Below are 16,255 nucleotides of genomic sequence, written 5' to 3'. Positions count from 1 at the left end.
AGTGTACCAACAGCTAAGAAAAGAGACAGGAATATGCTAGAAGTCGTTGCTGATCTATACGGCGACATGCTATCTCCCTTGGAATAAGTTCAGGTTTGCACGAAGGATACTATAGTACGATCATCACTATTACTCCTGCAAGATGCACATAATTTAGGCTCTGAGCAGTCAGGATTGTGAGACTCGCAGATGCTTTTATCAGGAAATTCTGAGCCGACAAATGAAGGCAATGACCTAGTGAATACCCTGAGAGTGAGTAATGAAGATCACTTTTGTAAACAGACAAAATTTTCGTTATTGGTGTATCGAGAACACCGAAAGAAAAGCCTCTTTATTCTAAAAGGTGGCGTATGGTGTGCATTGTCTTCATTAGGGGTAATATAACTCTTCTTTTCCCAAAAGAAACTGGTAAAGCAGTGGCTGTTAATTTGCACTGCAGTGACATGTGTTATATCGAAATACTACAGATTTTTTTTTTTTTAACACCTCAACGCAGCCATTTTCCTGATCTTGAAATTGCGTATTCCATCAGGACGGTACTACGAGCCCCACAAGAATCTCTGCACATGTGTTTGAGTGATTTGTTTTCAAACTATGTCATTTTCAGACCTGGGAAATCTCATATGCTTCCTGCTCCCCCGACTTAACCACTTGCGATATTTTCCTTTAGATATACTTGAAGACAAAATTTTTTGTTTGTTTGATTTTAGTTCAGCGTCCCTTTCAGCAGCGAGGATATATGAGACGTGGACCTACTGATTAACTTGGACTCCGAACCACATGAGCTCCCGCCGGGAATCGAACCCGCGTCTCCCACGTCCAAGGCGCGTATGCTAACCGCTTAGCCACGAGGAAGCTCTTGAAGACAAAATTATTTGAGACTAATCTACTAAATACAATCTCAATACTGAAACAGCGAATTAAAATAGATTGGCTGCATTTTTTTTTTTTTTTAATCGGAATAAAATGAAGATTCCGACTTCAATGTCTGCGCTCAATTCGAATCTATCTCAAAGACCTTATTTTTGAAAACTAGGTTATTCAGTGGTCAAATGGAATCCACCTCAAAGACCTTCGATGGACGTAAAACTAAATGACTGTCAATTTAGTTTTCATTTCAACTCGGAAAATAAATAATGTGTCAGTTATTTTCAAGACTTTGAAATATTTCTGTTCCATTGCCGCACCTTAATATGTATATATAAATTTTCAATTCAAATTTACCTTAAGTAATCTACGTTAATGTTGGGTTAAATAACAAGCTAGAGTGTAGGAAATAGTATAATAATATTGTTAGCTTAAACTCTTTATTGAAATTTCCTGAATGAGCCTTTTATTTCATCCTCTGATCAGACATGCTGTGACGGTTATTAAATCACAAGCAGTCTCAGTAATTAAACAAACTAGTTATTCCGCCCCAACCTTCGGCCCTCTGTACATTAACAGAAATAAAGTATCGTCAAATAGCTATACATCAAAATAGGTATAGGGAGTCCAATATACAATGCAACCTGGAGTTTCGGATAGTAAAACTTTTGAACCTGAAGCGATACACAAATAATGGGTATACCAAAATAAAGCTTTGTTCATGCATATATTTCTAAAGTAGCAAGCAACGATTGAAGTACACTAGGAACCACACAGTGTTGCCAGATGTAGCCAAAGGTCTAAATCAATTTTTTTGCAAAACATGTAAATTGAGTCATAACTTATACGTATGGATGTTCTGTTGGTAATTTTCAGTTTGTTTAGTTGAGTAGCTTGGAAACTATCGAGCAGAAAAAAGAATTTTTCATTTCCATCGATAACTAATCGGGTGAGGCCTTTGTAAGGAGGAACTAGGAAAATCGTAGTTTTCATAAATTAACACTCTGAATTGGCAACTTTGCTTATCTTTCAGTGCATCAAAAGGTGTGTTAAGGATCTGTCTACATTATGCAATTCCTGAAAACAATAAAAAAGAAACTTTGAAATTATCATGATAAAACTTTTACTTACATGCACCCGGCAACACTGCTACTACTACGCAATGAGTTATCAGCTCTACAGCAGATGCTGGAAGTGTTCCCTGTTTTGATTCAAACACTGGTTCACGCGTTTCACCATATTGACAGCAACTTTACGAAGAGTAGAACTATTAACATTCTCAATAGCAGTGCGAATGTTGGTTTCCAGGTCTTGTATAGTTCGAGAATTGTTCCTGTATACCTTTTTGCTTTAAGTAGCCCCATAGAAATGAACAGCAATAATTTCAAAGTTTCTTTTTTATTGTTTTCAGGAATTGCATAATGTAGACAGATCCTTAACACACCTTTTGATGCACTGAAAGATAAGCAAAGTTGCCAATTCAGAGTGTTAATTTATGAAAACTACGATTTTCCTAGTTCCTCCTTACAAAGGCCTCACCCGATTAGTTATCGATGGAAATGAAAAATTCTTTTTTCTGCTCGATAGTTTCCAAGCTACTCAACTAAACAAACTGAAAATTAACGACAGGAACATCCATACGTATGAGTTATAACTCAATTTACATGTTTTGCAAAAAAATTGATTTACACCTTCGGCTACATCTGGCAACACTGTGTGGTTCCTAGTGTACTTTAATCGTTGCTTCCCAGTTTTAAAATATATACATGAACAAAGCTTTATTTTGGTATAACCATTATTTGTGTATCGCTTCAGGTTCAAAAGTTTTACTTTCCGAAACTCCGGGTTGCATTGTATATTGGACACCCTTTATTGTTGTAGCGTCCATACACAAAATGAGTGATTGCAATTACAAAACCATATGTATACTAAATATATGGAGTTAAATTGTGTGGGTAAACATGCGGTTACAACAGACATTCATGTTCAGAAGTTACTTTCCTTGTCCTACTTTGATGCAAATGAATTTCATTTTGCAGTGTGAAACCACGGTAGACTTCTAAACTCTGCATATTCAACACTCAAACTTGAAGTAGTACGTCTGTAACTGCTGGTTGCAATAGGGCATTAGAACCAAAGATAGTACCTGTTCCACGGACGCTGAATCCATATCAAAAAGCCATTACTCGCTATCGTACTGTTTTTGTTCTATGGCAAGAAATGTTGAAACCGGAAATAGTTAATCCGAACCACTTCTGGTTTGAATAGAGGGTTAACGGAAGAGATGGAACTTATTATTGGGGCGCTGAATTGATTGCAAGAAACCACTTCTCGATATATCTTAACCGTTCTGATATCTGGAAATCAGTATTGAAACCAAAGTAATAGGAAATCTCAACCACTGTCGATTTTGGTAAAGTATTGCAGGTGGTGATGGTGGTATTCTCTTGAGACGCTGAATCGATTGAAAAAAAAAAAAAAAAAAAAAAAAAAACTGCTGCTCGATATCTCTTACCGTTTTGCCCTGTGGAGATCAGTATCAAAACCAAGAGTTGTAAATTTGAACCACTTCCTATTTCGGTAGAACATTGCAGTTTTTGATGATACGTTCTCTTGAGACGCTGAATCGATTGCGGGAAACCACTTGTCGCTGTCTATGACAATTGTAGTTCTGTGGCGACAAACGTTGAAATCAAAGATGATTGATTTCTACCACTTACTGTTTGAATAGAGGATTAACCTACTTATTCTTGGTACGCTGAATTGATTACAGAAAACCGTACCTCGATATCTCTCACCGTTTTTGATCTGATAGCTGCTGATAGACGGAGGACATAGCCATGCTATAAAACTTCCGACACTTATGCATAGCATTATTTGCAAGTCTTTGATTAAATTGAAACAAGATTTTAAAGTGCAATTTAAATTGTTACAGTGGTTCTAAATTGGCAGATTTCTGCAAAATTTGATACCCGATAGCACAGGTAGCGACATCTATTAGCAAAACTTTATTATTAGGATGAGCGTGACGCACAGTTAGACGTTCGCCGTTTATTGTTGTGATGAAACTTCCCTAGTAAACTCAATACATTATAAAAAATTTACTTGAACTAATATTTACTTATACAACGACCCTTGAAACTATCGTGGCATCGGGAAGTCATCAATTCGTGTCAGGCTTTAATTCAGTTTCTGTTGTACATCAGTCATGAAATAAAATCACGATAAGTCGAATCGCTTGTTTAAATTTAATGGAGGTATTTCTAAAACCAACTGGAAAGGTTTATGTAGACTGGAACTCCAATTGTTTAAATGGCAGATATCAATTGTTGATCCAGATTTGGAAGTATGGAAGAAACTGAGAAACGTTTGTTTCAAATACCACTTTCTAAACTGCCTCTTTATTTTAAAAATGAGTATAAAAATTGACTAGAAAATAAGCTTAGTACTTAGGACACCACTCGTTCATGCCTTGGGATGCGTGGATTTTGTCATAATAATAAATACTATGACGAGTAAATCAGAAAAACTTTATTAAATTGTGAAATTGCTTTGCTTTTGAGTTTAACGTCCCTTTCAGCAGCGGCGCTATATGAGACGGGGCCTACTGATTAACGTGGAATTCGAACCACATGAACTCCTGCCGGGAATCGAACCGGGTCTTTCGCGCCAAAGGCGCGTACGCTAACCGCTTAGCCACGTAGGAGCTCTAAATTGTGAAATGGTTAACTTCGGTATCAGGTCGGAAGATTCTAATCTGACGGGAAGTCATTCTTAAAAAAAAAAAGAATATTGTGTTTTTGTGTGCACGCCCCAGATTTGAAGTGCATACCATACGTGATGATTTGTCACTGCCACGTTCTAACGCACTCCCTTGTTATACAACTTGCCGTAAAGTGATCTCACTTCGCGTACTGCTGCACTAGAAACTGTTCTATCTAGCAATACCAGGGCATTTTCCGTGTATTTCACCAGTCCCCCGTCACATGACACTCTTTCCGCACGCTAACAGAAAACTACATTAGTTACGGGATGACCTAATTTTTCCTTCGTGCAAATAAATCTACAGCGACCCGGAAGTTCCCCGTCACTGAGTCACCTACTTTTTCGTAACTTCGATATCTACGTTACCTCTGCAGCGAAGGGTTCCCTGTTTGATCCCAGTCCATGTGATTTTGTGGTGTATAAAATGGTGTTCGTGGTATTTTCGGGGATTTTTCATATTCTCATTCCACCAATTATTTCATAATCACATATTTCATTAACCATCAGTCTCCTTTAGGCTGAAGGGTATAACGTTAAAAGAAGATTTCGTTTTCAATCTTTTTTTCTTTCTTTTTCCTTGATACCTGAAAATCTTAATGCATGATAGTGCATCGTGTCTTAAATTGGCACTTAAACTCCCCCTGAGTAGTTGTCACAAGATTTGTTTGCATATAAACCTCCACAGCAGCAACACAATACCTCACTGGTCAGCGCTCCGTGATTAACTGAACTGCAAGGACGCCGTGCCTACGTATCATATCTTTCAGACAGTGTTGCTAATTCATAGTCTTATAACTTAGTTTCTCACTGTCACATTGTCTTTCATTCTTTTCTTTTTACAGTGCAATGGAACAGTTTGCATTTAAATTACCTTTGATTTTTATTTATATTAATTATAATCAGGGATGAATTAATCGCTTATATACGTATTTTTTCCTGTTAACATATATAAGCATTCTGTAATTTATTCGTGTATATAAAATATTCAAGATGGTATACATGCGTTACAAAATATGTATGCTGCAATATATTTATGTGATTTTTTTTAATTGCTTATGCTATTCTTTTCCTGTACAACTATTTATAAATTTTTACAATAATAGAACGATTTTAAAAAAAAAAATACATATATATTACATCAAAACATGCGTGAAAATTAGCTCTGATTTACTGATTAGTTCTTAAGAATTTTGTTGACCTATTTTTTGACATTTTAAGTGATTATTCGAAGATTTTGCTCTACTAGAAACCAAAGGATGAACGTAAGCTTTTAAGTTAAGCTAGCAAACCTGCACGTTCTGCGCAAGCGCAGGACACTATTGTTGTCTGAATGATTGAATATGATAAAAAATTAAGTCGGTGATTTTTATATATCTTTCCCCTCTCCCCATGTTACGGGGCACAGCATCGAAAGTATCGTTGTTCATCTCAGCGACCCCAAAAACTATAAGATTCGACACTAATATCGGTCATTTTCGATCATTTTCAAATGTCTCTCCTCCTCCCTTAAGTTACACGTCAAATTGATATGGCAAAAACCATCCCAGATTCGAACTTCATCTAGGTTGATGAAAATTTGATCGAGATCGGTCAGATAGTTGAAAATTTGATCATCTCCTCCTCCCCTACGTTGCATCGTCAAAGTTAAATGATAAAAAATATCCCAGGCCCGAATGTCATGTATGTTGAAAATTTGATGGAGATCGGTTGGGTGAATCAAGAGTTATGTTCTATTTATTTTTATATATTAATCCCCCTCCCCTTCCCCTAGGTTCTACTGTCAAAGTGAAAATATTAAAAAAAGAAAAAGAAACTTTCCAGGCTCGAACGTCATCGATGTTGAAAATTTGATCGAGATCGGTCAGGTGGTTCAAGAGTTATTAAGTTTTATTTATTTTTATATATATTCTTCCCTCCCCACCTCCTACCCTAAGTTCTACCGTCAAAGGAATATGATGAAAACCACCCCAGGTCCGAACTAGTGTTGTAAAATTTCCGGAAATTTTGAACCTGCTGGTAAAAAAAACGTTTTTCCGATTTCTTTCCGGAAAAATTGGGAAAATAATAAAAATCTTTGTATTAGGTTAGTTCCACTAGTAATGAAACAGTTTTTTTTTTTTTTTCAAACGCGTGAAAAATGTAAGTTGAGAAATATCAATATTGTGAATATTTTGAAAAAAGAAACATTCGAAAATAAAACTGTTGTAATTATCTTCAAATTAATAGTGTACACTTATTTTCTTTATGTGCCTTTTCGTCGTTTACTCCTGGTTGTGCATTAATTACAGAACTTTTACAATTGCATACACATATACCATCATGAAGCGTTCCTGTTGCAACAAATAGGGCTCTTGAGTGAAACTGAGTTCTTAATGTGCTCTTTGATCTGATAATTTTTTTTAAATTTTAACCAAATTTCTTCTTAAAAGAAAGAGCAGTAGGCAAATTTCACTAACACTCATGCACTAAGACACAACGGCGCCGACTTTCCAAAATTTCTGTGGTGCGTATCAATGGCGGGACGTGTTAGCATATATCTTTTTAGCGAAGTCCCGATATTTGATAGATTTGTTTTCAGTTAAAATCTTTTATGAACACTGAAATAAAGGGCTATATAGTGATAAAGCAAAATATACCGATACCATAAGGATAAGTTGGGACTTCTCTACCTAGCTCAGTCGGAAACATGGCTAACGCAAGAGAAACGGGTTCAAACCCGGGTCCAAACTAAAAATCTTGTGTGTGTGCACCACCCACAAGATTATTTGTGTGAATGCCGGAGCACCCACGTAGTCAGCGCGCATGCTAAGGCATATACAAATACGTGTTTTATCTATATGTATAAAAATAAAGTGACTATATTTGTAACTTAACAACTCTTGAACCACCAAACTTATCTCGATAAAAATTTACAACATATTTTGTAGATGAGGTTCGGGCCTGAGATGGATTTTACCATTTCTCTTTGAAGGTGCAACTTGGAGAAAGAAAGCGCGGATATATATATATTGAAAATTACCGATCCTAGTGTCGGACCCATAGTTTTCTGGGTTGCTAAGGTGAACAGTGTCATTTCCGACGAAGCTTAAATTCAAATTCAGCACTGTAACTTGGGGGAAGAGTAGGGGGGATATATAAAATGATCAAAAATGACCAATATTAGTGTCGAATCCATAGTTTTCGGGATTGCTGAGATGAACAGTAACACTTTCGATGCTGTTTAAATAAAAATTCAGGCCCGCAACTTACGGGAGGTGGAAGGGTATATATAATGATTGAAAATAGCCGATATCGGTGTCGAATCCATAGGTTTTCGGGGTCGCTGAGGTGAACAGTGACATTTTCGATGCCGTTTAAATCAAAATTTATTCCTTCAAATTCGGGGAAGGGGGAGATAAATAAAAATAATTCAAAATGATCGATGTTAGTGTGAATCCATAATTCTCAGGGCCGCTGAGATAAACAGTGACATTTCCGATGCAGTTTCAATCCAAATTCAACGCCGAAATTTTAAGGTGGGGGAAGATAGTGATATATAAAAAATGATCGAAAATGATTGATAGACTATTATTGTCGAATCCATAGTTTTCGCGGTCGAAGAGATGAACAGTGACACTTCTAATGCCGTTTAAGTCCAAATTCAGCGCCATGAAATGAGGGCAGGGGAGATCGATATTAGTGTTGAATCCATAGTGTTTGGGGTTGCTGTGATGAACAGTAACACTTCCGATGCCGTTTAAATGCAAATTCAGGCCCGCAACTTGGGTAGGAAAAGAGATATAAAAATTACTGAAAATGGCCTATATTAGTGTCAAATCCATAGTTTTCGGGGTCGCTGACATGAGCAGTGATATTTCCGATGCCGTTTAAATCAAAATTCATCCCAGCAACTTGGGGGCGGGAAGATATATAAATATAATCGAAAATTACCGATATTAGTGTGGAATCCATGGTTTTTGGGGTCGCTGAAATGAATAGTAACACTTCCGATGCCGTTTAAATCAAAATTCATCCTCGTAACTTGGGAGCGGGGGAGAGGGGAGAAAGATATATATATATATAAGTGATCGAAAATGACCGATATTAGTGTCTAATCCATGGTTTGAGAGTCGTGAGATGAACATTAACAATTCCAATGCTGTTTAAATCCATATTCAGCGCCGCAGCTTTAAGGAAGGAAAAGGGGTGGATATATAAAAATGATCGAAAATGGCCGATATTAATGTCGAAACCATTGTTTTCGGGGTGGCTAAGATGAACAGTGACACTTCTGATGCCGTTTAAATCCAAATTCAGCCCCTATTATCGTAAGGGGGGAGGGTAACATGTAAAAGTAATTGAAAATGACTAATACTAGTGTCGAATTCATAGTTTTTGGGGTCCCTAAGTTTATTGGTGACTGTTTTGTTGTTCTTAATACCCAAGATGAAACGTATTCTCTCCGTGTGAAGAACAGGTATTCTGCTAGTCTTTAATAATAATGAACGGAAGTTTCACATTTTAAATTGTTTAATATATTTGTCGCTGCTCAAATTTACAGACTTGTGCGGTGTATGTGTGTATATGTAAATAAGATCATGTCTCTTTTAGAGTTGTTCGAAAAATATACAAATAATAAAGAGGGATTTTTATCAGGAATCAGACAACAAAAAAGAAAAATTAAAGGCTGTTGCATTAAATATTTTTCCTGCTAGCGAAATAGGCTATATATATATGCTGCAGACACGTTGCAGCAAATAAGATTAGCATCAGGTGAAGAAATAGTTTTTAAATTACATTTTCCGGGTTTTGCTAATATTTCCGAACAAAAATTTTTTCTAATGGGTTCAAAATTTCCAGACATTTTACACAGCACAAGGAATGTACGTATCTCCATAAAAATATATATTTGATTTTGACATACTGGTAATAACTAAAAGGATTCTGACCCTGTTATTTTAATACTTCCGTGCCATAAAACAGTAACTTTATAAGATTACTTAAGATAATTAAATGCGTCTATATTAATTAATCTAACTAGGATTATATTTTAGTAGCTTTCGTAGCCATAACTCCATTCTATCACGGTGCTAACTTTAAACAAGTGGTGCAAATATATTTGTTGCCATAAAATTTCCCTACTCTAATACAAGAAACATAAGTACTGAATGATCTTAACTGTAAACTAGTAAATATAAAATAGTTTTCATTTTAAAAGCATAATGTAGTAAAATATTCGAAAATTTCAATTTTTCCCAATTTTTCGTTTTTTTCCCAGGGCTTTACAACATTAGTCCGAACCTTGTCTATGTTGATAATTGGATTAAGATCGGTTTGGTGGTTTAAGCGTGATGAAATCACAAAGACTGAGTTATTGTCTTTAATGCTAACATGTCGATGGCCAGCCCCCATTTCAAACAGTAACTTCATTCATTTATGTTGTGGGTCCAGGTAATTGGTAACGTTGCATTTTCATTTAACATTGGGCGCATAAAGAGTGTACAGCCCAAACGGCTTGTCTGATTTGAAAAATTACTTTACTTTAGATTGAAAGCATCATATTTGGAGACGATTTTCTCTCTTACATTTTGTTGTAACTCTGATAATAACAGTTAACCTGTGTCAGGGGACTTTTGAGATACCCTGTATATATATATTTTACTTTATTGATTTTGCAGCGAAATATTTCAAAAGAAAAAATCGACGAATGATTGTGGTGTTTATGCAGTATATATAAAATATTGATGTTCTTCCTATGTAAAAATCGTACTGTCAATATCTTAAATCCCTTCCTCTCCCATATGAGTACTCATGTAGGTTGATATAATAATCTATGTAGTTTTGATCAAGATATCTCTACAGCTGCGTAAGTATTTGTTGTCTTTAGTTTTAACCAGGGTGGATTAATTTAAATCAAGATTTAAAGCACTTGATTTTTTAAATAAAAATAGTTGATTTAAATCAAATTCCAAAATAATTTAAAGTGAAAATAAGTAAAGTCTCGTTTCTGTTCTGTTATTTCGATTATGGAAGATGATAATCATAATACAACGAGACTCAATTGTACGGTATGTACAGCATAGTATGAAAACAAGTGTCATGCAGAGGATGATTAGAGAAAATCCCGTTTTGAACAAGTAACAGGGCAATCCTGTTTTCTTCTCTTCGTAACATAGGGTTTATATTGTAAATCGTTAACTATTCCAACGAGGAAATCACCATGGACACTTAAGACGAAGATTCTTTTGTGTGCGCGTCTATATACAGAGGTTGTTCAGCTTACGTTTGGCCGATTTCGTTCCTTCCCCCTCCCGGGCAGAATGGACTCACCCGACCTGGCTCGTGGCGTCCTGCAGTGTTGTGCAATGGCTTCCTGGAAACGGAGTTTTTTTTTCCGCACGGACGACAATAACGCACTAAACAGGACCATTGTTGTGAGTGTTGTGTTAAATTTGTTTCCAAGTGTGTGGGTTTCCGCTCTGTGACCAAAATGCCGCCCAAACTAAGCCGGTTTTGTAAAGGCTATGTTGCGGCTCTTTATGACGCCCACTTTAATGTTTCTGTCATTAGAAAACAGTGCAAGAAGAATGGTTGCAATATCAGTTTAAGTGGAATAAAAATGTTATTAAAAAGTGCAAGGGCAACGAAGCTCCATCATTTGGATCACCAACGAAGTTGCCTAAGAAGAGGGAATGCACCAAGGTCACTTCCACCATGCAGAGGAAACTTCGCAAAATGGCAATGCAAGAAAATCCACTAACACAGGTGTATGGCTAATCGTCTTGACGTGTCTTTGGGGACTGTGAGCCGGATGTTACACCATCAACTCAAGCTGGAAAAAGTCATGAAAGCTCGCGGCCATTTTCTCACGGATGTCCACCAAAAGGAACGAAAGTGTAACGCCCGGAAGCTGTACGAACGGCATTTGGCAAAACAAAGGTGGATGTACGTCGGAACGCTCGATGAAGCATGGATTTACCTTTCCGACTGCGGCAAACCGAGAGCCATCATGTACTGAGAGAAAGGCGCTAAGAACTTCAGAAGGTGAGTCCGTGTCTGTAAAGAATCCTTCCCAAATGGGTTCATGGTCGTTACTGGTTACTGTTACCGAGGTAAACTGAAGATTCGTAGGGTGGCGAAGAACTGCAAAATAAATTCGCAATATTTTCAGGAGCAGATCATGCGGCCGATCTATGAACATGAGATTCCAACAATGTACGGAAATGACGCCAATCTGGTGCGCATTCACATGGACAAGGCCTCATCACATACCTCACGATCGTCCCTCGCATTCTACAGGGAGATGGAGGAGGCAGGTGGTATACAGGTGATACCTTGCAATGAGGTACGTGTTAAATCTCCAGATGGACTATTGACTATGGACTATTGTGGTCCTATGGATCTATGGACTATTGTGGATTTGGATTGCTGATGCGGGCTTTCGGAAAACGGCGTGTGACAACTGTGGAAGGACTTTGGAAGCTGTGCAAAGGAAATGGGACAAGATTCCCCTCCCAGTTCTTCAGAGAAGTCTATTACAGTGGAAATTACGCTGTCGGGCTATTGTTAGGAACCAAGGGAAACACATGGAGCACTTACGGACCTGGCGCCATGGATTCTTCTAAATTTTTAGGTAAGTTGAAATTGGCCAGTAGACTGAACAACCTCTGTATTTGTTCCCAGATAATAGGGCGTATTTAGAAGTGCCCTTCCCCTCTCCGAAATTTTTTTAGATTTTATAACTGTAGGCAAAATTTATGTATTTCGTGCCGCAAGCTAGTTACAATATCCTTAAAAATATGCCCCTGCCAAATATCAGTAACTTTTGTGGAAAAAAGTGTCACTTTGATAAGCGTTGCTATACTTTTTCCTTAACGCTTAACCTTTTAAATATCACCTATTTTTAGGTGATAGGATAAAATCTTCATTATTCGATTAAAAAAGTATTAATAAAGCTTTTTACTTCGCTTTTTCAGGACTGAAGGCATTGTAGAGCACGTTACATATTCTTTCACGCCTCTCTGCGTCGAGACATAGGATGTGATGATGTCATAAATTTTAAAAAAAGATTTTTTTGTGCCTATTTTTATTATTTTTTGGCGGCCCTACATTTTGTATCCAGAAGACTGAAATTCTGCACACTCTTTCAGTGCACCCTTAGTATTTCTGAGCTGATTTCAGATCTCTGCGTGAAAACAGTGGGGTCTAGAGGGGCAAAAATGTATTTAAAAAAAAAAAAAAAACAAGCTTTCTTCGCGATTTTCCCGCCTAAGATGGAGACATATGAATGGTACCATCTGAAAGGCTGTTCTATTCAGAAGAGAATGGTGTACGAACCATAATCTTAGGATAAATAGGGAAGTCTCAGGAAACTGTTACCTGAGATCCTGTTTTATACGGGAATCTGGGGTATTTGGGGATATTATTTTTCGCGGGCTTACTTTTGCATCTAGAAGTTTGAAATTTTGGACATTCATTTACTGCACCCCTTAGTATTTTTCAGATTTGTTTCAGATTTTTGCCTTTAGAGAGAGGCGGTGCAGAGGGATAAAAAGTAAAAAAGGGAATATTTCTTAACAGAAAATCCCTTTTTTCGTGATTTTCCAGCCTAAGATAGCCTACACGATGGAGACATTTGAATAGTACCGTTTGAAATTGTTTTATTTTGAAGAGGATAATGTACAAATCATGAGTCTAGGATAAATAGGGATGTCTGAGGAAATTTTTATATTACATCCGGGTCATCTGGGGTATTGTGGGAATGTTCTTAGCTCATTGTTAAATATTTTTCCCGCCCTTATTATTCAAGATAGATAGCTTGAAATTTTGTACACTCATTTAGTACACCCTTAGTATTTCCTGGTTGATTTTGAGATCTATGCGTTAACACAGGGGAGTCCAGAGGGAATCAAAATTTGAAAAAAAAAAATCCCGGCTTCTCTCAAAATTTTCCGCTTCAGGGACATGATAGAGAAAATGTGAATGTTACCGTTTTAAAGGCTGTTCTATTCTGAAGAGAATGAGATATGAACCATGATCCTAGGATAAATAGGAATGATGCTTGACTGAAAGTCTATAATTTACCAAAAAAAAAAAAAATAATAATAATAATTTAAAATTGTTAAGAAACATTGTTTGGGATTGATATAGGTTAACGATTGGGGATTCATTCAAAATTCAGCTCCAATACTTTCACTTAAATGGCATAATTGGCATTTAATACTAATTCGTAATGCTTTTTCTTCAGTTCGCGACTTGTATTATACGAGGAGAAAGATTTGATTTAAATAAAAAAAAAATCGATCACCCTGGTTTTAACACTTGGGTTAACAAAGTAAATTATCGCATATATATATCAAGTTAACTTAAAAATTATTTGTGTTTTTGATATTACAGTAAGGTTTTTTTGCTATTTGGCATTACAGATTGATTAATCCGTTCTTCTATGGAACAATCACCACTTGTATCTCGTTTCTCTCTTCTGACCGAAGACCGTAAATGTTACGTTATTCTTATAAGTAGTCGAAGATGATCCTATGTGACCTATAAATGACCGAGAGATGGACACAACAATATTATTTGACTGACATTACAGTACATTCTATAATTCAGTAATTCCTTACAGATAGATCTGACAGTGCCGATGTATCTGAAAGTTCGATCGTTTAAGTTTTCGTCTACTTCGAAGATAAATCAAGGATGTTCCTCTGCAAAGTTCTGAAGATTTGGCACTGTATTACTGTATTTGACAGTTGAATAGTTCGTCTACTATTCCTGTTCTGTTGCAATTGGTACAATTGAAAAAGTAACTTACTTTCAATCTCTACAGAGAGGTGTTACTAGAATGCATAATTTTTTTAGTATTCGCTATCTGCGTTAGCGAAATAGTTCTTTGTGGTTATTGGATATCGTTGGATATTTAAAATCAAGTATTTTGAAATATTATTAAAAAGCAGGTTAATTTTCTTTTTCAGACTGTATGGAAAGAAAGAAAAAAGACATGGTTTTGGTATGTTTTCTATGTAGTTATGTCGAACATTTACAATAGTAGGCCTATTTCATGTTTACACACAATTCCGGTGCACTAGGAGAAACTTAATGCTTGTATTAAGGACATAAAATATGTTAATAGCTTCCGAGTAAATTGATCACCTTCAGCACAATACTTTCTTCTCTTAATTTTTTGTCTAGAAAACTACTGAAATATACCCTTCTGTGCAGGAATTAATGGGTAATGCATAGCATTGTGTTCCTTATTCCTTAGTGTATTGTTTTAAGGTTTTATGTTCTTAATCATGATAGAAATAGCCGTAACAGAAATTTCCTTAAGTTAAATTGAGCATTGTGTGTTACGTACAAACACATGATATCGACTTTGTTAGAGTTTTGTCTGTCAGATCATGTTATTTGCATATTTTATTCGAAGATTCTTTATTGTTATGTGCAACTTAAGTGAAAAAAAAAATATAAATTTTCTTACTCTATACATTCTTAGAGTATGTATAGAGTATGTGCGTAAGCTTAGAATATGTGCGTAAGCTTATATTTCCAATATAAAATGAGTTTAGAGTTATAGCTGACCTTTCAGTAAAGTTATTCTCAGACTTAAAACTCGTAAAAAGGATCAAAAGTTAATTGTCTAAGGGATAGATATCAAGTAGCTTTACAATTTAACTAAATTTACTAACAAGATAGTAGTCTATCAAATATAAAGAAAACCCTAGTCCCTTAAAATATAAAAATATTTTTGTTGCAATAACAAGAAGCGAGAACAAAACAACAAGACAAAATTAACAACACAACAATATATATAATATACACGTATAGTTTTCTCCAAAAGAATCTTACATAATTCTATGGTTTCTAAGTTAAAGGGTAAGAACTCTACGTGAGTGAGTTGAGCTCACTTATATGAATAACGGCGAAAAAAGCAGAAAAATGTAGCTTGTATGAACTCATTAAAAATAGGGCCATAATTGGATGGAAAGTAGTTTTTACATGTTTGAACAAATTATTTATTGTTCGTTTAAGTCCGTACAGGACTTTCCTTCTATCATTTAAGAAGTCCGAAACTTCCTACCACGAGAACAGCTATGCTAGAAGTATCACTTACCGTCTCTGATCATCATTTAGACCAGTCCCTCAAAATCTACATAGGTAATACCACTACCTACATCTTCGCCTTCTTATCATTTAGAGAAGACCCTACAAAAGAGTTAAATTGGTTCGTTGATCGCTTACAACTTACAAATATAAAGAACATGAACATGAACTACATGAAGAGAGTTCTAAGAGCTACTAGAGCATTTTACTTGGTTACAGCCAACCTGAGATCAAACGGGAGATCTGTCTGACAGAAACAGAAGCAGAAAATTTAGAATAAAGGACGCCCCTCGGGAAAGCCCGCGTTCTGGACAGTGAGTAAGGCATCAACCAACATTCTAAATACTTCTTCTCCATGCTATTAGTAAACTAAAATATCTGTCGGGGGAATGTATATGCCGCGGTTTCTATCTTGTACGGAAGACATTTACACGCGAATGTGTAAGAAAGAAAGAAAGGTAAACAAAAAGATAGGAAAGCGCGAGAGAAGAGTTATTTTCTATTTGATAGAGGGACAAGAAAGAAAGAAAAAACCTGGAAA

General features: G+C 36.1%; 1 protein-coding gene across 1 annotated transcript in view; it reads left to right on the top strand.

Annotated features, from left to right (window-relative positions):
* Positions 1-16,255, top strand: part of beta-PheRS (phenylalanine--tRNA ligase beta subunit) — a 90,804-nt gene that overhangs the window by 15,324 nt on the left and 59,225 nt on the right. The gene's annotated exons all lie outside the window — the stretch shown is intronic.

This window comes from Thermobia domestica, unplaced genomic scaffold, assembly GCF_964235325.1.
Source record: "Thermobia domestica unplaced genomic scaffold, izTheDome1.hap1.1 HAP1_SCAFFOLD_153, whole genome shotgun sequence".
NCBI lineage: Eukaryota > Metazoa > Arthropoda > Insecta > Zygentoma > Lepismatidae > Thermobia > Thermobia domestica.
The sequence above is the reverse complement of the archived record's forward strand: the minus strand, read 5'-3'. Positions and strand labels throughout refer to the sequence as shown.